Below are 24718 nucleotides of genomic sequence, written 5' to 3' on the forward strand. Positions count from 1 at the left end.
CGGCCAATTGGCGGTTCCCGTTTGGCGGGCAGCAACTGCCGCCCGCCAAACTTAGAATGACCCCCTAAGTCTGATCCACTGCAGGTGACACCTGTCACTCCAATCCGGGGTTTGCTCCGGCCAACTAGCAATGCCTCATCTCCACCCAAGGGCAGGGATGACTGAGCAGCCGAGCGCATGACATAATTGGTTTCTCAGGGCAAGCGGTGATCACTCAGGTCTCATCCGTTTCTCTCAGTTACCTTAGTCTCATGTATAAAATGACAAACAGAGGCAGTATATGTTTCAATAATGATTTTAATAAAACAACTGCATCTTAGATAGCAAAGCATGAGCTGCAATAACCAGGACAACACAGCATGACAGTATTAACATTGTGACGATGAGAGTGAAGCATAGAAATAACGCTATCATATTGTCACTACGGTTGATAGACTAACTCCTACCTAGGCTATAATAGGGGCACAGCATGTTAAGCTCTAATTCTACCCTTCAGGTTCCCCTGGGAAGACATCATCCCCCATACCTGAGCAAAGGCCTGCATCGTGCATTAGCATCTGTAGCAAAGTATTCGGCAACCAGCATACAGTTGTGGTTCTCTGGCTGGAATCTCCCTCTAACGTGTAAGGGATAGGGAAGTGTTTTTATAATAAAACAGCTGATGTTCTGAGAAAATGTCCCTATGTAAGGATGTGTATGTTCTAAGAATGTTGGAGAATAAACTTCTACCACGTTTACCAGCAATGTACCGTGCTGTAGCCTTGGGCAAAGCACAGAGTGCACAAGAGTGTCTTGTTTGAGAACAGAGTGCTGGCCTAGGCAAAAACAGTCAGATTAACAGAAATTAAAACAAGACCGTAAAAGTAGCTATTGTAACAATAAAATAAAGCCAAATAAAATATATCTAGGGTAGGGTGCATAGCAGCTTAGCATAGTGTGTTAAAATAACGTGCATGGAGCTATAGCTTAAATGGCTACACAACAGTACTGTGGCTGTTGAAATGTTTGGCGGAGATTTATTCAATGAACTAGATAAGTCTGGGTGTTCACGTTTTTGTTAATCTTTGTTTTATTCTCGTGTTTTTGTTGAGAGAGAAGTCGGGATGAGTCAGAAGGTCTAAAAAATACTTGTCTCTTCATTAGTATGCCATATTTTTCTGGTACTTATTGATATTCCCGAAGATAGGGTGTCGGAGGCGATCGGAGAGACTCTTAGGAGCCCTGGAAAAGGCATCCACTGCCTCTTCAACGAAGCGTACACAGGCAAAGCAGAAAACAGGCAACACAGGCTAGTCGATCCGGTGATCCACAGAGATGTCGCCCTCTGCCTGGGCCTCGGTTTAAAACTAGATGCACTCGAGAGTAAGGCGCGCCCTCTGTGATTTGTAGAACTCTGCCTGGGATGGTCCCCCCTTCAAGTTTGCCATCTGGTCAACTTGAGCAGGTCCCCCAGGGCAGCAATGTCTTCCCCTGTTAGCTCAGGAGCCTTACCCTCAGGCTCAGCCTCCTCTTGGACGTGGAACTCTCAGGAGCCGGTTTCTCATGCCCAGTGACCTTTCTCTTTTTGGATGGTACCTGGGCCATTTTTCCAGACTCCAGGTCCTTTTAACTTCCCACTCGGACTGCCATGGACTTTGTGGTCAAGCACACCCACTCAAACAACTTTTACGCATCCCCAAGTGGGACTGGAAGACCTCCTCTTTCCACCAGATGGTGTGTTCCATATCCTTTGCAAGCAAACAGTGCACAGGCATGACAACTCACAGCTAACCTTAACGAACCTCAAACCCAATCCCCCCCCATTTAAAGGGAACCAGAGCCACTGTATAGTGACGCTTGAGGCTGTCAGCTCTCACAACCTGGTGGACTTCATTAGGGATTACCTGCTCTGAGGACACCAGATGGCACTTAACTGTAGTCATTTTTCCTCCTGTGTGTCTGACTTTCCACCGTCTCTCCATTGATGGGTACCCACTGCCTATGCATTTTAGTATTGTGAACATTTGTTAGCATCTCTCAGTCACCAAGGGACACTCAGCACATCCCCCAAACCAACTTTGGCAAACTCCTCCCCGAGCACTACACTTGCCATCCCCAGGATATGTCCTCTGGTTGGGGGCTGCTGCCTTTTTGGGCAGATTAGATCCTCTGTACTCATAGCACTTAAATGAAAAGTGACCTGATAGCTTCTTCTGATGGAAACCACCTTTTTTTTAGTCAAGATGAGACTTTCCGTAAGAATGTTTTTTGGGCAGTGGAGAGAACACTTTGGTTTTATCCTTGTTCCTCCTCTTTCCTCTAGTGGGGACCTATGCCACCTTTTTGGTGATACTCTCAGGCACCTGCTTGGACTTTTGTGAGTTCCTTGGGTACAGTGAGCTTAGTATCTATCAGATGTTGACACATCTCTGTAGAGCAATTCATATGTGCTCTCTTCAAATCAGGTTGAATTACCTACCCCATCACTCACATTCCTGCCCGTCACCCAGCCATTCAGTACCTCACTGGAGTATTAACATATACTTCACAGGAGTGAGACCAACTGTGGTGACAAGGACTGCCTTCATGGGAACATGGGAAATATGTTTAGCTGCTTCTAAGCCCAACAAGGTTTCCCTCCCACATTTGGTATATGCTTCTAGAGACTAGCCACTTAGTCCTCCTCTGGGGCCATATGCACACAGAGGGCTACCTCATATGCAGCAAAGCACTTGTCAGTATCATCACTCACTACATAAATAGGCATACAGCTTTAGGGATATAGGCCCTCATTACAACCTTGGCGGTAAATGCCGCCTACTGCCGTGCTGACGGCTACCAACATACTGTGACCGCGGGGGTAATATGACCCACACTGAGAAATCCGCCACTATACAGACACCACACAAGTCCGCCAAACCAAAGGTCAGTGATAAACTGGCGGTACCAAAACCCACACCGTTACGCCAACAGGAATACGCCCACAGTAGCATGACCCACAAATCACAGCAGCAGTCTTTCAACCGTGGTAAACCATTGGCAGTACAGACTGCTGCGCTCAATATACACACACACTAACAAAACTACACCACATTGGACAATTTAAAATACACATACCTGACACACATACACACACCACACCCACACCCTCACACCACTATAAAACACACCCACATTACCCACAACCCTTTACGACCCAAACATTTTGGCAAGTGAGAAAGATAGAAGCCAGGGCCACCAACTCAATCAGAGCCACAAAACAACCTCACCCATACACCATCCACACACCTCACACCACATAACCCAACACAGCACCCCACACACCCGCACACATATATCTCACACCACATCCATGGCACCCCAAAGACACCCCAGGTTTTCAGAGGAGGAGCTAAGGGTCATGGTGGAGGAAATCATCCGGGTAGAGCCACAGCTATTCGGATCACAGGTGCAGCAGACGTCCATTGCTAGGATGATGGAGCTATGGCGGAGAATCGTGGAAAGGGTCAACGCCGTGGGACAGCATCCAAGAACAAGGGATTACATCAGGAAGAGGTGGAATGACCTACGGGGGAAGGTACGTTCCATGGTTGCAAGACACCAGGTAGCAGTACAGAGGACTGGCGGTGGACCCCCACTTCCTCCCCCACGACTAATAACATGGGAGGATCAAGTCTTGGCAATAATGCATCCTGAGGGCCTTGCAGGAGTAGCAGGAGGACTGGACTCTGGTAAGTCAAATCTTTACTCCTATATCCCCCACCCTACCTGCATGCCATCACAAACTCCTACCCCTACCCTCACCCCCATCACTCCGCCACCTCACATATACCCCACTATCACAACCCACACATCCCAATACCAAACCCTGCATGTAATACCAATCCATGGGCCCCCATCACAGACCTGTATGGACACCCATCATCACAGCATGCCCATTAGAGAGAATCACCTAGCCCACAAAATCACCACGCACACAAGGCAAAGCTGACAGTGCTATCCCAACCATACAGGGAAACACACTCAGGCACAAGATGGCACACACAGATACAATAACACTGCATTTTCATCCCCACTGGACCCCTCCTCAACGTCACTGGAGAGGAGTTGCCAGCAACATCCAGTCCCCCCCAGAAGAGGCCCACAGTAATGACAGCAGCTCTGCAGCTCTGCACGCCTGGACAGGAAGGCCAACCTGGTCCATCAGGGACCTCCGGATAGTCAGTTACCCTGCCACATTCCCAACCCACCACAGAGCCTCCCCCTACAGGAAACACCAGCACAGCACCCACCCAGCGGGCCCATGCCACTGTCCCCAGGACACGTCAATCAGCAGTGTGTCCACCACTACAGGGACCCCAGGCAACCCCACAAACACAGGACGATCAGGGACCTGGGGTCAGTGGGCACATGGTTCAGGGGACAGAGGCACAGGACAACAGGGTAGCTCGGAGGACTGCTATGCAACAGGGGGAGGACAGGCCCAGGGAACCGACTCTCAAGGAGGCACTCACCAACATCCTGGGATCATACCACTATTCCCAGGAGATCATGGGCCAGATACTGTACAAGTTGCAGGAGACCCAGCGGCTGCAGGAGGGACAGTAACTGGGGATCAGGGATGACCTTAAAAACATCTACACCATCCTGGTCACAATTGCAGGGGTGCTGGCTGACATGGGCAAGGCCATGAGGGAGGCAGTGGCACAACAGCGGGCTCCTGACAATAGCCACACCGAAGAACAGCCCTCCACTTCTGCCAGCGCTAGTCGACAGGACGCCCCGCCACAGGACCAACAGGCCACCAGCACCCCACCCACTGCTGAAGGAGAACCACCCCTCAAACGGTCCCTGCGATCTAGGCAGAAGCCAGAAAACATTGCTAAGACCCCGCCAGGAAATAGGACTCTCCTGATTATCACCCTTCTGTCCCACTCTGTCACCCTGTCCACCTTGAACTGCCATTACTCCCCTTCCTATGCCCCATTGGACAATGCACCTGTGATACTAAGAGACTGGACTCTAACTGGACATTCCTCCACCATCACCCCAGCTCATTGCACATCCCCCTCTATGTATGAGCACTTAAATAAACACCCTTGGAACAAATACAAATCTGAAGTCTGTCAAATGATTCAGATATATATTTGTACAACATTATCAAGGCATAGTAAGTCATATGTACAGTTAGATTTTCATTGCAATGACCTTTAGTGGGCAGCAGTAAACACACCAGGAGCCACAGTGGGCCACAGGGATCTGAAAATAGTGATGCCAAAGGGTACAGTAAGTGGCCATAAACATAGGGAAATCAGGCTGCCATGTACAATGTCCAACAGAAAACTGAAATGTAAAGTGAAGTTACAGTGTCTTAAATGTGTGTGACTGGAAGTACTGCTGTATTTTATTACTTCCGTTGTCCACATCTTCTTCCTCTGCCTCCTCTTCCTCACTGTCCACAGGCTCCACCTCTTCCACAAGACCATCTCCAGGCTCACCCCCCTGCAGAAAAGGCACCTGGCGTCTCAAGGCCAGGTTGTGCAACATGCAACATGCAATGATAATCTGGCACACCTTCTTGGGTGAGTAGTACAGGGATCCACCTGTCAGATGGAGGCACCTGAACCTGGCCTTCAGGAGGCCGAAGGTTTGTTCTATTATCCGCCTTTTTCCCCCATGTGTCTCATTGTAAAGTTCCTCTGCCCTTGTCCTGGCATTTATCACTGTGGTCAGTAGCCATGAAAGGTTGGGGTAACCAAAGTCACCTGCAAATATCGAGGGACAACTGTTAGACACACACTAACCCTTGGGGACAACACCATACCCGGACACCTACTTATACTGGGTGGGGACCTTGGGCTCCCCTATTAGCCACACCTGGTGCCTCTGGAGTTGGCCTATCACATATGGGATGCTGTTATTCCTCAAGATAAAGGCGTAATGCACAGAGCCAGGATACTTGGCATTCACATGGGAGATGTACTGGTCCGCCAAACACACCATCTGGGCATTCATAGAGTGATAGCTTTTGCGGTTTCTGTACACCAGTTCATTCCTGCGGAGGGACGACAAATGCCACATGTGTACCATCAATGGCACCAATGATGTTGGGGATAGGTCCCAGGGCATAAAAGTCAGCTTTCACTGTGGCCAAATTCTCCAAATGGGGGAATACGATGTAGCTGCGCATGTGTTTCATCAGGGCTGACAACACCCTGGTCGACATGTTTGAGAACATTGGCTGAGAAATCCCTGATGCCATGGCCACAGTAGTTTGGAAGGAACCACTTGCCAGGAAATGGAGCACTGACAGGACCTGCACTAGAGGGGGGATACCTTTGGGCTGGCGGATAGCTGACATCAGGTCTGGCTCCAGTTGGGCACACAGTTCTTAGATTGTGGCCTGATCAAGTCTGTATGTTATGATAATGTGTCTGTCCTCTATTGTCGCAAGGTACACCAGGTGTCTGTACACAGGAGGATGTCGCCATCTCATATTCAGCCTCATCGGCTGAAGCCTGTGGAAGAAAACGGTGATCAGTGGGTCATATTCACACATCTATTGCACTAATGATGCATATTTTCCTTTACAGAACCAGTATGTGAATCTGAAAATGAGTTGCTGTGCCAATGTCTGCTGTGATGCAGTTAGATGGCATGCCTTGTGCCCCCCTGAAATGGTGGCTGCCTGACCTGTGAGAAGGGACAAGTGGAAATGAGGTAATTCCGCTGGCGTGTGCGCCGTTGCGGTAGGCGGTCGATGACTGATGCGCAACTTCCCATTGGTTATCATTGCGCCCTATGGGTTCCAGGAGCCAGTGGCGATGTACGCCGGCCGTGACGGTACGCACCGCCGTGGACGTGACCGCCATTTTCTATCTGTTCCCTCACTTGCTATCTAACCTTCAACAGGAGAGGACCGACACTGCATGTGCTGCTGTGACCTGTGTCTGGAAGCGACAATGGCTCATGTGTCTGGGGAAAGGGCCCCTGCCTTCACTGCGGAGGAGTTGGAGAAACTGGTGGATGGGGTCCTACCCCAGTACACGTTACTCTACAGTCCTCCAGACAAACAGGTGAGTACACTGTGAGGATGATGCGTGGGCCATGAATATAGGGATTGCTGTGTGTGTAAGCCACACGTAAGGGGGGCAGAGGCGTCCTGGCCAGAGGGCTGCATGTATGGTGGTCAATATATGTGCGTCAGGGGATGGGAGGGATCTGTTGGGCCATGAGTGTGACGGTCTGGACAGTTGACTAATTCCCTTTTCTGCTGTCTTTTCCATGCAGGTCAGCGCCCACCAGAAAAAGGGTATTTGGCGTGCCATCGCCAAGGAGGTGCGGACACTGGGGGTCTTTGACAGGCAGAGCACCCACTGCGGCAAATGGTGGGAGGACTTGCGCCGCTGGGCAAAGAAGACGCGGAGGCCCAGCTGGGGCTGGCCTCCCAACGAGGAAGGGGTGCCTGTTGCAACATGACCCCCCTGATGTTCCGTATCCTGGCGGTGGCCTATCCGGAGTTGGATGGGCGCTTGAAGGCATCACAGCAGCCACAAGGGGGTGAGTACAGATTCTGAATCCTGCATTTGCGCCTGTTAAGGGTGATCTGGGTGGGGGATGTGGGCTGTGGGTGCCCCTAGGCCAGGGCGAAGAAAGCAGGGTAGGTCCCATGTTTGGCAGGCTCTGGAGCACTCCTACCCCAATGGTGTTAGTGGGCATCTACAACTGGGCATGGTCCTGTGGGTTTCAGGTGTGCAGCTGATTGGCCGTAGGCATTGTACCCCATGGGCTGATGACTATCTTAGTAACTGGTAGTGCATGGCCTGGTGCATAGGGCTGCTCCCTGTGTGTTGTGTACGCCAACAACGGTGGTGTTGCTGGCATTGACCAAGTGTAACCTCTGTCTCTCCCCCCCTTTTTGTTTTGTCATCCTGTCCTTGTGTGCACTAACATCATCTGGCGGAGGAGCAGAGGCACCGGCGACGGAGGGAGCTGCTTCCCACATGGGCCTGGAGGCCGAATCCAACAACAGTGAGGTCACCAGTGGGATGGAGGGCGAGGGGAGCACCACGACGGGGACAGGAGGGGGCACCACAGACAGCGACTCCTCCTCCAATGGATGCTCCCTGGTGGACACCTATGTGCCCATCCCAACAACAGGTACAGCCGCCACCCCCTCTACCAGCACCGCCCTCCCAGCAGCCCCTCAGCGTGTTTCTGGTGCCCGCTCACCCAGGAGGGTGGGCATCTCCTTCACCCCAGGCACCTCAGGCCCTACCCCCATCAGCCCTGCTGCCCTCAGTGAGGAGGCTATTGACCTCCTGAGATCCCTCACTGTTGGGCAGTCAACCATTCTGAATGCCATCCAGAGTGTTGAGAGGCATTTGCAACAAACAAATGCATACCTGGCGGCATTCACTCTGGCGTGGCGGCCCAACAGAGAGCATTTCAGACTCTGGCCTCCGCAACAATGGCAGCCATTGTCCCTCTATCCAGCCTCCCTGCTCCAACTTCCTCTACTCATTCCCAATCCCCTCAACCCCAGCCTATCCCAAGCACACCTTCAGACCAGCATTCAACCAAATCACCACACAAAAGTGGCTCAGGCAAACACAAGCACCACACTTCATCTCACTGGCACTCACACAAGCACCATCCCCATGCAGACACACCAACATCCACTGCCTCCACTGTGTCCCCCTCCTCCTCGTCATCCACCTTCCTCCCAGTAGCGTCTCCACACACACCTGCATGCACTACATCCTCATCCACGACCTCCATCACCAGCACGCCTATCACAACACACCCCTCACTGGCAGTCACCACCCCCACATCCATGCACACGTCCCCTGCGTCCTCTCCCAGTGTGTCTGTGACCCCTTCTCCCAAAGTACACAAACGCAAGCAAAACAGCCATCCACCTCACAACAGCATCCAGCCCATGCACCTGCACCCAAACACAGCAGACAGACACCTCCTACAACCACTCCCTCTTCCTCCACTCCCAAACCCTCTCCCTCTTTCCGCTCCAGTGTCTCTAAGAAGCTTTTCCTGGCAAACATTGACCTCTTCCCTACCCCTCCCCCCCATCCTTCCCCTCCGGCCAGGGTGAACAGAACCTAGCCCAGCATCTCAGCCACCAAGTCGACATCCATTGTGGTTCCTGCAGCTAACAGAGGTGCAAAGGGGGCACCCGTCAGCCCAGCCAGTGTGCCACCAACACCTGCCAAGGACAAAACCATTCGGCCACCTGCCAAGGTGAAGAGGGGGACAGCATGCAGCAAGGGGAAGGTGCATCAACCACCCAGCAAGGCCACCTCAGAGACTCCAGCTGCCAGACCGAAGGTGACAGCACCATCTGCCAAGGTGAGGAAGGGGCAAAAAAAAAACAGGCAAGGCACTTCAGCCTTCGGAGGCTGCAAGGGAAGGCCTGGTGGCTACCAGCACAACCGCCAGCACTGTCACCTGCACCGCGGCCAGCACCACCAGCAGCCCCGCCGCTAGCACTGCCACTGTCAGCAGCAGCAGTCCCAGTGGGCAGCCGTCCGAGGCTGCAGGAGAAGGGCTGGGGCCTCCACCCACCACTAGCAACACCGGCTCCTGCACCACGGCCAACACTGCCATCTGCACCGCCGCAGGCACCTCCCCAAGCGCCGCCACCTAAACCACTGACAGTGCCACCCCTACCAGCAGCAGCAGCCCCAGTGGGCAGCCGTCTGAGGCTGCAGGAGAAGGGCTGGAGCCTCCCACCACCACTGGCAGCATCCCCAACAGCACTGGCACTACAACCACTATGCAGCCTTAGCCGCCGCAGGATGGAGTCTAGCCCTGCCTCCATGGACTATCATGCAACCTGGTCCCTGCAAATCTCGTGCCTCAGACACCCAGGTGAGGGACTGTGAACTGCCACACCCCAAGTGTTGCTTCACTGGGCCGAAAGCCCCCTCCAGAACCAGTGGAGAAAGGCATCAACTCACCCAATCCTTGGCAGGATGAAGCAGACTGCCCTCCAGAACCAGTGGAGAAAGGCATCCACTCTCTCAATCCTTGGCAGGATCAGGCAGACTGGGCACAAAGCCCCCTCCAGAACAAGTGGAGAAAGGCGTCCACTCACCCAATCCTTGGCAGGATGAAGTGGACTGGGCACAAAGCCCCCTCCAGAACCAGTGGAGAAATGTATCCATTCACCGAATCCTTGGCAGGATGAAGCACACTGGGCACACGGCCCCCTCCAAAAAGCAGTGGCGTTATTCCATATATTGGCTGAGGTGCCCCCCACTTCCCAATCCACCTGAGGTGCCTGTGTATTTTTGACTTGATGCCCCTGCAGTGTTCTCTCCATATTAAGGCAGGAGTCAAGTGTGGGCTTGGCCCATGATTTTTGGCCCAGTGGCCCACGGACATTTTGAATGGGCAATGTACTACGTTAAGTACATATTGTATATTTTTGTAAATACTATTTTTCTATTTATTACGTGAATCTGCCTATTTCTAATATATCACTGATTTGAGTCTATTCCTTTTGTCCTTGCATTCTTCCAGGGGATTACTGGGTGTAAATGTAATGTTGATGCATGTTTTTGTGTGTATGGTGTTGTGGATGAGGCTGGGGGTGTTGCGTGTTGCGTGTGTGTCTCACTCTCTTTTTCCTCCTCCCCTCCCCTGTGTACTAGGTGCCGTTCTCACCGTGGTCGTTGCGGACGCCTTTCGCATTCCTGGTAGATGAGGAGGTAGTCCAGCATGGGCAGGACCTGAAGCTCGGGCTCCATGGCGTCCTGGTTCTTAGTTTGAGTCTAGTGGTGAGTGGTTTCGCTTCAAAGTCCTGTTTCTGCCGTGCTTTTAATGGTGGTGGTACCGCCCCGGAAAAGCTGGCAGATAGGTGTCTGTTGGCAGTGACCGCCGTGGTGTTTGTTGCTACCGGCATGGCGGTCGGAGTGTTAAAGTGGCTGTCTGTGTTGGCGGTTTCCTGCCGTGGTCGTGATCCCATTTTTTTTACCGCCGGCCTGTTGGCGGTATTACCGCCACTTTAACACCGACCGCCAGGGTTGTAATGAGGACCATAGACTCTTCCATCTCCATCTGCCACCATTACTACTGGAATCTGAGAGCTGGTTGGCTTGTAGATCCAGCGCCTTCTGACTCATCTCATGAGCCAGCAATATCTTCTCTTCCAAGGCCCTTTGAGCCTCAGCTTTTTTGTCTGCCAAGACTCTCTTTGCCTTAGCATTTTTTCCTCCAGAGCCAGTTTCCTTTCCATCAATGACTTATTACAGCTGTCTCCTCTTTGGTGACTTCCAATTTCAGCTTGGCTAGCTGCAGCTTGAGCTCTCTCTCAGCTCTCCTGTCCTCCAGTGCCTCAGGCGAAAGGTTGTTGGGAGGCACACTGCTCCTGGCAAGGGTACTTGATCCTATAGCCTGGTTCCCTCCTCCTCCTGCTGCAACTGTGGACTGTGGCCAGGCCATCTCCTTTCTAATCCTCATTGCTGGACCTGGCCCTTTTTGCAGGGTCATCCCCAAACTTTTTGCCACCTTCCTCCTATTTTTCCTGACCTGTTTTTGTTGGCTTTAAAACTTCGAGCACTTTACTACTGCTAAGCAGTGCTAAAGTGTTCTCTGTGTAAATTGTACGGTTGATTGGTTTATCCATGATTCGCATATTTGATTTACTAGTAAGTCCCTAGTAAAGTGCACTAGATTTGCCCATGGCCTTCAAATCAAATGCTACTAGTGGGCCTGCAGCACTGGTTGTGCCACCCACATAAGTAGCCCTATAATCATGTCGCAGACCTGCCACTGCAGTGTCAGTGTGTGTAGTTTTTTAAACTGTAAATTCGACTTGGCAAGTGTCCCCACTTGCCAGGCATAACCCATTCCTTTTCCTACATATAAGATACCTCTAAGGTAGGCCCTAGGTAGACCCATAGGCAGGGTGCAGTGTATGGTTAAGGTAGGACATATACTGATGTGTTTTATATGTCCTGAAAGTGAAATACTTCCAAATTCAGTTTTCACTGTTGCAAGGCTTATCTCTCTCATAGGTTAACCTGGGGGTCCCTTTAAACACGATTAAAGCGTAGATTCCCTTTGGGAGCAGATAGACATGTGGAGTTTGGGACCTCTGAACTAACAACGTAAAAATATATCTTTTAGTACAGTTGTTTTTGAGATGTGTGTTTGAAAATGCCACTTTTAGAAAGTGGGCATTTTCTTGCTTGAACCATTTTTGTGACTCTGCCTGTTTGCAGATTCCCTGTCTGAGTTAGTTTGACATTTGGGCTGTTTGCACCTCTCTCCAGACAGTGACACAAAGAGGGTTGGGGTGTAGCCTGCATATTCTGATGAGCCATCTGTGCTAGAAGGGAGGGGAGGAGTGATCACTCGCACCTGAAAGGGCTGTGCCTGCCTTCACACAATGCAGTCTCCAACCCCCTGGTGTGTGTCTGAGGCCTTGCCTGGGCAAGGCAGGGCCTCACAAACAAGTGAGTCTTTCCTTTGAAGTAAGCCTACTTCAAAGGCCAAAATGGGTATAAGAAGAGCACCTAAACCCACAGACTTTAGACACTTCTTGGGGTAGACACTCTACCTCACAGACATTTCTGGACAAAAAACCTGCTGGTGAAGAATCCCTGAACCAGACCTGCCAAGAGGAACTGCCTGGCTGCCCAAATGACTCACCTAAAATGCTTTTCTGAGAAGGACTGCTGCCTTGCTGTTGCCCTGCTGCATTGCTGCTCTCTGGCTGTGCTGGGAAGTGCTTTCCAAGGGCTTGGATAGAGCTTGCCTCCTGTTCCCTGAAGTCTCAGGATCAAAAAAACTTCACTCCTGCAACTGGACTCCTTGTGTGGCGAAAATTCAACGCATAGCCTGCTAAAAACTACGCACAGCCTGCGTCGTGGTGAGAAAATCACTGCACGCCGAACCGGAACAACGCAGCCCGACTTCGCAACGAGAAGATCGACGCAGTGCCAGCATAGCGACTGGAAGTTCGACGCACTGCCCACTGGATCGACGCACAGCCGTCCTGTAATGACGCCGTCCGACTTCCAGAGAGGAATCGACACAGCGCCTGCTGTGCGGGAGAAATTTCCACACAACGCCCACTGGATCGACGCAGCGCTTGTGACTTCGCTCTGCAAGCCCAGAATTCCATGCATCGTCCCCGGGGCGCCAGAAAACCCTGCAACCCAATGGGAACAAAGTCTGTGCACTGGAAGTCAACACAACTCTTCCCCTGCGTGAAAAATAACGACGCAAGTCGGTGTGCGAAGGGGCGAAACTGATGCACACCTCCCTGTTTTCCACGCATCGCCTCCTCTGCAGTCCTTTGCGGAGATTTTGAACGCAAACCAGGTACTTTGTGCTTGCAAAAGACATTTATTGTTTTTAAGAGACTTTTATTGTTTTTCAAAGAGTTCGGACACTTTAAATCACTTTTACAGTGATATCTCAACATTTACTTATTGTATTTTAATCGTTTTGACCTGCATCTTATCAGATAAATATTATATATTTTTCTAAACACTGTGTGGTTTATTTTTGTGGTGCTTTACTGTATTATTGCATGATTTATTGCACAAATACTTTACACATTGCCTTCTAAGTTAAGCCTAACTGCTCAGTACCAAGCTACCAGAGGGTGGGCACAGGTTAATTTGGATTGTGTGTGATTTACCCTGACTAGATAGAGGGTCCGAACTTGGACCTGACCTAAAAGGGGGGGCGGTTTGCCCGGTCACCCCCCTGGTGTGATTTCTAGGGGCACTCTCCCTGAGGGGGGTACAGAGCCCTGGGCGTAGGGGCAGGGGAGGGAGAGACTCACCCCTTACCCTAGTTCAATCTAAGGGTACAGACCCTGGATTAGAAGGCCAGGTTCAAGATGTCCCTCTTAACCTGGAGGAAGGGGCTACTGCTAACAGTGCCCCTACCATGTTGTCTTCTGGGGGGGGCACTCCTAGTTGGGGGGGTGCAGGACCCCAGAAGAAAGAGCAGGGGGTGGGAAGCCTCGCCCCTTGCCCTAGTCCAACCTAAAAGTACAGACCCCAGGTTGGAAGACCTGTTGCAGGTTAACACCCCTGCACTGGTGGTAGAATTGTGCTGGACTGCTTCTATAAGCACCCTGATAATTTTGGACTCTGGGGGTGCCGCTCCTGGAGAGAGGGTACAGAGCCCCAGAGGGGATGACCAGAGTCAGGCTCTCACCCGTGACCTGGTGTAAGGGAGAGTGGTCAAAGGGTGCCAAGCACCTGGGGCTACCGCCCCCCACTCTCCTTAGTCACAGTGGTTAGAGAGCCTTGAGAGGCCTGGATCCTGGCTCTCATCCCTTACAGCTGTCAGTGGCCACTGTGGCTTGCTGTCCTGGTGGACAGAGTTGCCCCGGGGGGGGACAAGAGCCGCACCCTGGGGGTGGAGTGGGCAACACCACTGTGTTGGCCTGGTGGTACTATCTATCCCCTGGGATACATCTGTGTGCAAAGTAAGGTTAGGTGCTGCACAGAGGGTATCTGCAGGAGAGGAGAAAGGTTCCCCATGGGTTAGCTCACTGGGTCCTGAGAGTATAGACAGAGGGATCCAAATGGAGTCAGGAAGGCGTAGAACTGGAACATGCCCCTGCTATTGTTGGCCTGGGTCCTTGTTCTATCGCCTCAATCTGGAAATTAAATAAGGGTATTGATTGTTCTCCCCTGGTTTTAGGCTGGTGGGGGGTCATGTTGGACCTGTCCCTTTTTGCAGGGTCATCCCCAAACATTTTGCCTCCTTCCTCCTATTTTTCCTGACATGTTTTTGTTGGCTTTAGAACTCTGAGCACTTTACCACTGCTAACCAGTGCTAAAGTGCATATGATCTAACTGTACATTGTACTGTTTATTGGTTTATCTATGATTGGCATATTTGATTTACTAGTAAGTCCCTAGTAAAGTGCACTAGATGTGCCCATGGCCTGTAAATTAAATGTTACTAGTGGGCCTGCAGCACTGGTTGTGCCACCCACATAAGTAGCCCTGTAATCATGTCTCACACCTGCCACTGCAGTGTCTGTGTTTAGTTTTTTAAACTGTAAATTCGACTTGGCAAGTGTCCCCACTTGCCAGGCCTAACCCTTCCCTTTTCCTACATATAAGACACCCCTAAGTAGCCCCATGGGCAGGGTGCAGTGTATTGTTAAGGTAGGACATATACTAATGTGTTTTATATGTCCTGACAGTGAAATACTGCCAAATCCGGTTTTCACTGTTGCAAGGCCTATCTCTCTCATAGGTTAATCTGGGGGCTGCCTTTAAACATGATTAAAGCGTAGATTCCCTTTGGGAGCAGATAGACGTGGAGTTTGGGACCTCTGAACTCACAATTTAAAAATACATCTTTTAGTAAAGTTGGTTTTAAGATTGTGTGTTTGAAAATGCCACTTTTAGTAAGTGGGTATTTTCTTGCTTGAACCATTTTTGTTACTCTGCCTGTTTATGGATTCCCTGTCTGGGTTAGTTTGACAGTTGGGCTGTTTGCACCTCTCTTCAGACAGTGACACAAAGGGGGCGGGGTGTAGCCTGCATATTCTGATGAGCCATCTGTGCTAGGAGGGAGGAGTGGTCATGCGCACCTAAAAGGGCTGTGCCTGCCCTCACACAATGCAGTTTCCAACCCCCTGGTGTGTGTCTGAGGCCTGGCCTGGGCAAAGCAGGATTTCACAAACAAGTGAGACTTTCCCTTGAAGTAAGCCTACTTCAAAGTCCAAAATGAGTAGAAGAAGAGCACCCAAACCCACAGACTTTAGACACTTCTTGGGGTAGACACTCTACCTCACAGACACTTCTGGACAAAAAACCTGCTGGTGAAGAATCCCTGAACCAGACCTGCCAAGAGGAACTGCCTGGCTGCCCAAAGGACTCACCTGGAATTCTTTTCTGAGAAGGACTGCTGCCTTGCTGTTGCCCTGCTGCCTTGCTGCTCTCTGGATGTGCTGAGAAGTGCTCTCCAAGGGCTTGGATAGAGCTTGCCTCCTGTTCCCTGAAGTGTCAGGATCAAAAAGACTTCACTCCTGCAACCGGGCTCCTTGTGCAGTGAATAGTCGATGCACAACCTGCTAAAAACGCCACTCAGCCTCATCGCGGTGAGAAAATCACTGCACGCCGATGCGTAATGACGCAGCCCGACTTCGCAATGAGAAGATCGACGCAGCGCCAGCATAGCGACCAGAAATTTGACGCACGCCCCACTGGATTGACGCACAGCCGACCCGGAACGACGCAGCTCGACTTCCAGAAAGGAATCGACCCAGAGCCTGCTGTGCGGGAGAAATTTCCATGCAACGCCCACTGAATCAACGCAGCGCTTGTGACTTTCCTCCGCAAACCCAGGATTCCACACATCATCCACAGGGCGCCAGAAAACCCCACAGCCTGAAGAGGAACCAAGTCCGTGTGCCGGAAATCGACTCAAAGGGCCTCATTATGACCCTGGCGGCCGGCGGTAAGCTGGCGGTAACACCGCCTAAAGGCTGCCCGTGTTCCGCCAGCTATTATGATCGTGGTGCAATAGCCATGGCCATACAACCAGCCCCTCCACTATACCGCCAGGCTTTCGCCTGCCGGTCAAAGGGCGACTAGGGGTGCCCCAGGCATAGCCCCGTCATGCATTTCACTGCCTGAATTTTGGGCAGTGAAATGCGCGACAGATACTATTGCACCCGCTGCACATCAGCATTGCCACCGGCTCTATTACGAGCCGGCAGCAATGTTGATGTGACTTTTCCACTGGGCCAGTGGACGGTAACACTGTTACCATCCGGTGGCCCAGAGGAAAAGTCGTAATAGGGAGTCAGAAATACCACCAGCACTGGTGGTATTCTGGTGCCCGCAGCCTCAGCGGTCTTTGGAAAAGACTGCCAAGGTTGTAATGAGGGTTAAAATCTTTCCCTGCGTGGAAAATAAAGACGCAAGTCGGTGTACAAAGGGGCGAAACCGTCGCACACCTCCCCGTTTTCTGCTCATCGCCTCCTCTGTGGTCCCTTGCAAAGATTTTGAACGCAAACCAGATGCTTTGTGCTTGCAATAAACATTTATTGTTTTTAAGAGACATTTATTGTTTTTCAAAGACTTAAGACACTTTATATCACTTTTACAATGCTATCTCAACATTTACTTATTGCATTTTAATCATTTTGACCTTCATCTTATCAGATAAATATTATATATTTTTCTAAACCCTGTGTGGTATATTTTTGTGGTGCTTTACGGTGTTGTTGCATGATTTATTGCACAAATACTTTACACAGTGCCTTGTGAGTTAAGCCTGACTGCTCAGTTCCAAGCTACCAGAGGGTGGGCACAGGATAATTTGGATTGTGTGTGACTTACCCTGACTAGAGTGAGGGTCTTTGCTTGGACAGGGGGTAACCTGATTGCCAACCAAAGACCCCATTTCTAACACTCATCCTCCACATTTGCCTCCTCCTCCTGAGGTGTGCTTACACATGTACAATAGAAGTTTGGATATATTTCAGCTGAATGTTTGACAAAATTGTTGGAGGGTGAAGATAAAATCAGCTATTGACCAGGGCGTCCATCACATATGATACCATAGAAATTCTAGGGATTCCCATGAGTATACAGAAGAAGGCCTGTAAACTGTAATCATACCAAACTGTTGGGATTTTCATTGTCTCCTTAGCAGATAGACAAACTTATATTTACTCATACGAACATCTGCTGAGCAATTACAGCCTCATTTTCCCAACAGTCTTTTTTTTCCCCACCATGAGAATGTTTACTCCTGTTTTGTCTGGAGTATTTCTCTAATCATTTTCAAGTGTGGGAAAAGATTGAAGAGGAGTTGATGAAGACCTGTGAGCTTGAGGGCACAGACTTGCAGGGCATTCCAACCCTGGTGCTACTGTTTCATGCCTACTTCCAGCCCATGTATGTAGATCTGAGAGAAGGTGGCACAGTGCCATCCTTGTTTGAATGCAAATCCTGATGCAATATGAGCAGTGACTTAGTCAGGAAGGCTATTATCAGAGCTTTGATATAATAAGAATACTGCCATATTTTGTTACCCTACTGCAGGGCACCAAAAGGGACACAGGACAAGTAGATTTCAGAAGCATGCTGTCCCTTGGACCACTAGATATTTTATGAATTTTCACAGCCCTGATGTCAGAAGGCAAAGAAGTAAATGTGAATAATCATTAGACTTTGTAAAATCACTGAATGAAACAGCTGTAACAAATTTAGACATCTAGAACGCATAGAAAGTAATTTTTATTTCCTTGTAACTATCCTATCACAATCTGAACAAGTATTGGCAAAGACAATCTGTAGGAAGTTGGCTCTGTATATACTATTTCAAAGTCAGAAATAGTGTGCACAGAGTCCAAGGGTTCCCCTTAGAGGTAAGATAGTGGCAAAAAGAGATAATTCTAATGCTCTATTTTGTGGTAGTGTGGTCGAGCAGTAGGCTTATCAGAGGGTAGTGTTAAGCATTTGTTGTACACACATAGGCAATAAATGAGGAACGCACACTCAAAGACATACTCCAGGCCAATAGGTTTTTATATAGAAAAATATATTTTCTTAGTTTATTTTAAGAACCACAGGTTCAAGATTTACAAGTAATACTTTAAATGAAAGGTATTTCACGTAGGAACTCTAGGAACTTTGAATAATCACAATATCATGTACAGTCTTGGCAAAAATGGCAATAAGCTATTTTAAAAATAGACACAGTGCAAAAATCAACAGTTCCTGGGGGACGTAAGTAAAGGTTAAGTTCACAGGTAAGTAAACACTTACAAGTCTCAAAGTTGGGTCCAAGGTAGCCCACCGTTGGGGGTTCAAGGAAACCCAAAAGTTACCACACCAGCAGCTCAGGGCCGGTCAGGTGTAGAGGTCAAAGAGGTGCCGAAAACACATAGGCTTCAATGGAGAACAGGGGTGCCCCGGTTCCAGTCTGCCAGCAGGTAAGTACCTGCGTGCTCGGGGGCAGACTAGGGGGGTTTTGTAGGGCACCAGGGGGGACACAAGCAGGCACAGAAAGTACACCCTCAGCGGCACAGGGGCAGCTGGGTGCAGAGTGCAAACAGGCGTTGGGTTTTGTGTAGGAGGTAATGGGGGTCTCTTCAACGATGCAGGCAGGCACAGGGGGACTCCTCGGGGTAGGCTCCACCTGGGCTTGGCAGAGGGTAGCCTGGGGGTCGCTCCTGCACAGGAGTTCGGTTCCTTCAGGTCCTGGGGGCTGCAGGTGCAGTGTTGGTTCCAGGCGTCGGGTCCCTTGTTACAGGCAGTCGCGATCAGGGGGAGCATCTGGATTTCCTCTGCAGGAGTCGCAGTGGGGGCTCAGGGGGGTCGTCTCTGGCTATTCACAGGCTCGCAGTCACCGGGGAGTCCTCCCTGGAGTGTTGGTTTTCTGCAGGTCGAGCCGGGGGCATCGGGTGCAGAGTGGAAAGTCTCACGCTTCCGCCGGGAAACATGAAGTCCTTAAAGTTGTTTCTTTGTTGCAAGAAAGTTGCAGATTGTTGAACAGGGCCGATGTTCACGGGAGTTTCTTGGTCCTTGGTTGCATGGCAGTCCTCTGAGGCTTCAGAGGAAGCTGGTCCCTGTTGGATGCGTTGCTGTTGCAGTTTTCTTCGAAGTTGGGAGACAGGCCGGTAGGGCTGGGGCCAAAGCAGTTGTCGTCTCCGTCTTCACTGCAGGGCATCAGGTCAGCAGTCCTTCTTCTGGTTAAGGTTGCAGGAATCTGGTTTCCTAGGTTCTGGGGAGCCCCTAAATACTGAGTTTAGGGGTGTGTTTTAGGTCTGGGAGGGCAGTAGCCAATGGCCACTGTCCTTGAGGGTGGCTACACCCTCTTTGTGCCTCCTCCCTGTGGGGAGGGGGGCACAGCCTTAATCCTATTGGGGGATTCCTCCATCCACAAGATGGAGGATTTCTAAAAGTAAGAGTCACCTCAGCTCAGGACACCTTAGAGGCTGTCCTGACTGGTGGGTGACTCCTCCTTGTTTTCCTAATTATTTCCTCCAGCCTTGCCGGCAAAAGTGGGGGCAGTGGCCGGAGGGGCGGGCATCTCCACTAGCTGGGATGCCCTGTGGCGCTGTAACAAAGGGGGTGAGCCTTTGAGGCTCACCGCCAGGTGTTACAGTTCCTGCAGGGGGAGGTGAGAAGCACCTCGACCCAGTACAGGCTTTGTTCCTGGCCACAGAGTGACAAAGGCACTCTCCCCATGTGGCCAGCAACATGTCTGGTGTGTGGCAGGCTGGCAGAAACTAGTCAGCCTGCACTGGAAGTCGGGTATGTTTTCCGGGGGCATCTCTAAGATGCCCTCTGGGTGTATGTTACAATAAATTGCACACTGGCATCAGGGTGCATTTATTGTGCTGAGAAGTTTGATAACAAACTTCCCAGTTTTCAGTGTAGCCATTATGGTGCTGTGGAGTTCGTGTTTGACAGACTCCCAGACCATATACCCTTTTGGCTACCCTGAACTTACAATGTCTAAGGTTTTGCTTAGACACTGTAGGGACATAGTGCTCGTGTACCTATGCCCTCACCTGTGGTATAGTGCACCCTGCCTTAGGGCTGTAAGCCTGCTAGAGGGGTGACTTACCTATGCCACAGGCAGTGTGAGGTTGGCATGGCACTCTGAGGGGAGTGCCATGTCGACTTAGTCATTTTATCCCCACCAGCACACACAAACTGGGAAGCAGTGTGCATGTGCTGAGTGAGGGGTCACTAGGGTGGCATAAGACATGCTGCAGCCCTCAGAGACCTTCCCTGGCATCAGGGCCCTTGGTACCAGGGGTACCAGTTACAAGGGACTTACCTGAGTTCCAAGGTTGTGCCAGTTGTGGAGACAAAGGTACAGTTTAGGGAAAGAACACTGGTGCTGGGTCCTGGTTAGCAGGGTCCGAGCACACTTTCAAATCATAACTTAGCATCAGCAAAGGCAAAAAGTCAGGGGGTAACCATGCCAAGGAGGCATTTCCTTACACAATCCGTCTGGTCTTTGACACCGCTACACTACCTTGGGTAATTAATTACTAGCTGTCCTTTGCAAGTCAGAAGAAACAGTGTGAAGTCACAAGGTAGCAGCCCTCCAAAACTTTACTATATGCCCCTCTTGCATCAGAAGGAACTGCTTAACATAGCTGTCGCAAAGCTGCAGTAACTCACTTTGTTTCTTAATGTCTCTCCCAAGTGAGATGCTTCAAATGTCCCTCACAAAGTTAAGGGGGTGTGACTGTAACATAAAAATGTCCACATCTAATTTTTCTACGCAAATAAATTGTACTTGATTTCAATAGAATAAGTAAATATGCCAGTGCAGGTATAGGTAGATAAGTCAATATCACAGCTTTCAAATAATGTCTTGATTACTGTGGAACACTTGTGAAGAGAATCTAGTATATACAGGAACTAGCAGTCCCTGGTTAAATCAAGTGCCTTCACTGATATTGCTGCTAAGCTGTTTTTTGAGTAACACTATGGCCCATATTTATACTTTTTTAGCGCAGCATTTGGGACGCTTTTTAACGCAAAAACGGCGCAAACTTACAAAATACAATTGGCTCATTATGGTTTACAAATCATAAATCAACAACAAAATACCTCATGTAGCAAACAAAAATAAAATTATCTTACAAAAACCTATTATTATGCTCAAACAATAACACAAACAGTGCAGATATTCTGCAATAATCATATCTATGTTTGATACACTTATATACATATTCACAAATGTTTCCTGAAACATGCACAAGTGTCAAGACAATCAAGCCAAGTGGGCTAATATGTAAAATCGTCATTTTATCTAATTTGCTGAATAACAAAATATGACTAATTATAAATAAATAATGAACCAAATTAATCTGACTGTAAAATATCCAATCATTTTCTGCCTCCCTGACGGAGGTTTCTTGAGTATTCTGACTAAAAGTGCTGCCCCTGAAAAAAATATATGCATAACATATATTAAAACCCATACCATAAAAACGTTCTCAATCATATCATTTCTAAACTACCAAACATAAGACATCAGCTTTATGAATAATATACTCACAGTTTTTACTGATATTTTTCACTCAGCAGAGGTGGACATACAACTCCTCATCAATATTCAAACCGTAAGGATGTACCTAGATTCCATCCTCTGTAGGTTTCTCTCCCTGTCCCCATCTCTGGGTTTTTTAGGCTTCTGATCTATGGCATTGTAGGGCAGCAAGGTATAATCTACACCATGTACTTTATAAAAGTGACGTACAACTAGATATGTATTATTTTTATACCTCTCAAATGTTGTAGGTTGTGTTTGTGTAATGGGAGAATCATACTTCCGATGTACAACAATGGGCAGGGACATAATAGAATATCCACAACAAAATCAGACCTGCAGGTCAAAGACTTCTGCATTTTAATCTTTTTCTGGAGAGGTAACATCCTCTGTCAGGTTTTTCCTGTTTCCACACGCCATGCATTTATAGCATTTGTGAAAGCCAGGGTTGGGTTTCAGCCATGTCTGTTTCTTGATTACCACTTCACTACTTATTAAATATAGTCTTTCATAGATGTAGCTCTCCTATATGTAATGTGCGGTTTGTTACCAACCATATCTCCTATGATTGGATCATTTTTGATTAGATGCCAGTGTTTTGTCAAAGCTTTTCTAAGCTGGTGGTGGTCATTATACGTTGTTTTGAATCTTATAATGTCACCAGACTGTTTTTTCTCCTTCTTGGTAGATCCAAAAAATGATCGCTTCCTTTCTTCTAGTTGTGCTACTCTAGCTTTGGCTCGTAAAATGGTAGTCTCAGAATACCCTCTAGCACGCAATCTCCCTAACATCTCGTCCTGAGTTTTTTTAATTGAAATTGGGTACTACAAATATGTATTGCTTTTAAGATTTCCCTATAGGGGATATGCTATTTTAATGCTGCATGATGGAAGCTCTGTGCATGTAGGGTACTCTGCATGTAGGGATTCCTGCTGGTGGTTTTCTATACACATTACTCACTAATTTAGAGTCCTGTATTTATATTCTTACATCTAAGAAGTCAATCTGTTCTTTGCTCACATTGCAAGTGAAATTCAGATTCAGCTCATTGACATTGATGACCTCTACAAACCTCTTGGCTGAGGATTCATCCCCCGCCATATCACAAATAAATCATCAATCAACCTTAACCATAACAAGATCGTACCGGTCCATTCTTCCATTGCTTGGCTGTGCAGGACCTGCTCCTCCCACCAACTCATATGAAGATTAGCATAGCTGAGGGTGAAGCAAGTTCCCATAGCTGTCCCTCTTGGTTGTTGAAACAGTTCATCATTGAACATAAAAATATTCTTAGTCAGACACCATTCAATCATTTACAACAATATAGCATTATATGTACAGAATTTCAAAGAGCGCACTCTCAAATAATGTTTAACAGCTCTTAAACCATCATTATGACAAAAACATGTATATAAGGTGGTCACATCTAATGTCATCAATAGCATGTCATCATCCCATGGGACATGAAAAATTCTCCTAAGGAAGTCAGTAGTGTCCCTGATATATGAGGGAAGAGTCTTCACCAGGGGCTGCAGATTTGTGCCAGTATAAATCGAGGTGTTCCCTAGGAGACAATCAGTTGCTGCTATGATAAGTCTTCCGGGTGGATCAACAGCATTTTTATGCACCTTTGGAATGAGGTAGAAAATAGGCATTACCGGTTCATTAGTCCTCAAAAAGCTGTATTCATCCCAACTGAGTAACTCAGAATCCCTCCATCCTGTCAATTGGTTGAGGAACTCACTCTTCACTTCCTCATATACCTCCCTCGTGATTCACACATAACATTGAGTGCCATTCAATTGATCATACTTCTCGCAAGTAATTGGAATTACTCTATAACACAGTGTTGCCCCCTTTATCTGAGGACCTCATCACACAGTCATCATTGTTAATCCATTTGTCCATTACCTGCTGAAATTTTTTACTTTCAAGTACATGAGTCCTCCCCCCTTTTACCATTCACCTGAATTTTTCTCATTTCCACCATCATGGCCTCGGAAAACACCTCGATATTATCATGCATACTGGAGGGAACAAAACTTGAAGGTGGTTTTAAATCTGTATTGCCCCCTTCTTTGAGGTTCTGCAGTTCCTGAATTTGAGTACAATCAATTGTACTCTCTGTTTGTATGTCTGACTCACTTAAACGTATCAAATCTCTCAGATCAGATAAATCCTGGACTTGTAGTATATCCAAGTCCAGTCTAGAATCGTTTTCCTTTGTTTCTTGTCTAGGTTTCAAAGCATATTGGTTCAGTAATCTTAATTTACTTTAAAATTTATATAAATCATTATGTGATTGTGCATAATCATAATGGAATCTTGGGCAATATGACAAACCCAAATACAGACTCATCCTCAGGATTAAAGGGTATAGCTGTTAAACTGATTATCGTTTTCTCTGGCCTTAATACTTCCGTCTGTTGCGTGTCATTCGCCCTTTCTACTTGGTACTTGATCCTTTTGCTTAGTCCCCCTCTTCTTTGCTTCCTGTTCCTTTGGCTTTTTGCCTTCTTGGCCTGTGGTGGGCCTGTCTGTCTAAGCGTAAAAAATGAAACTCATCTTGTATTGTTGCATGTGTTTTCCCATTCTCCAGCCGTTCTCCCCCCACTTCAGAGCGTGGATCTAAACTTACATCACTAGAGGGTACCTCCTGGTATAGTGGATTTGTTTCTTCCATACCTTGTCTGAGCATTCC

The sequence above is a fragment of the Pleurodeles waltl genome, chromosome 5 (assembly GCF_031143425.1).
Source record: "Pleurodeles waltl isolate 20211129_DDA chromosome 5, aPleWal1.hap1.20221129, whole genome shotgun sequence".
Lineage (NCBI taxonomy): Eukaryota > Metazoa > Chordata > Amphibia > Caudata > Salamandridae > Pleurodeles > Pleurodeles waltl.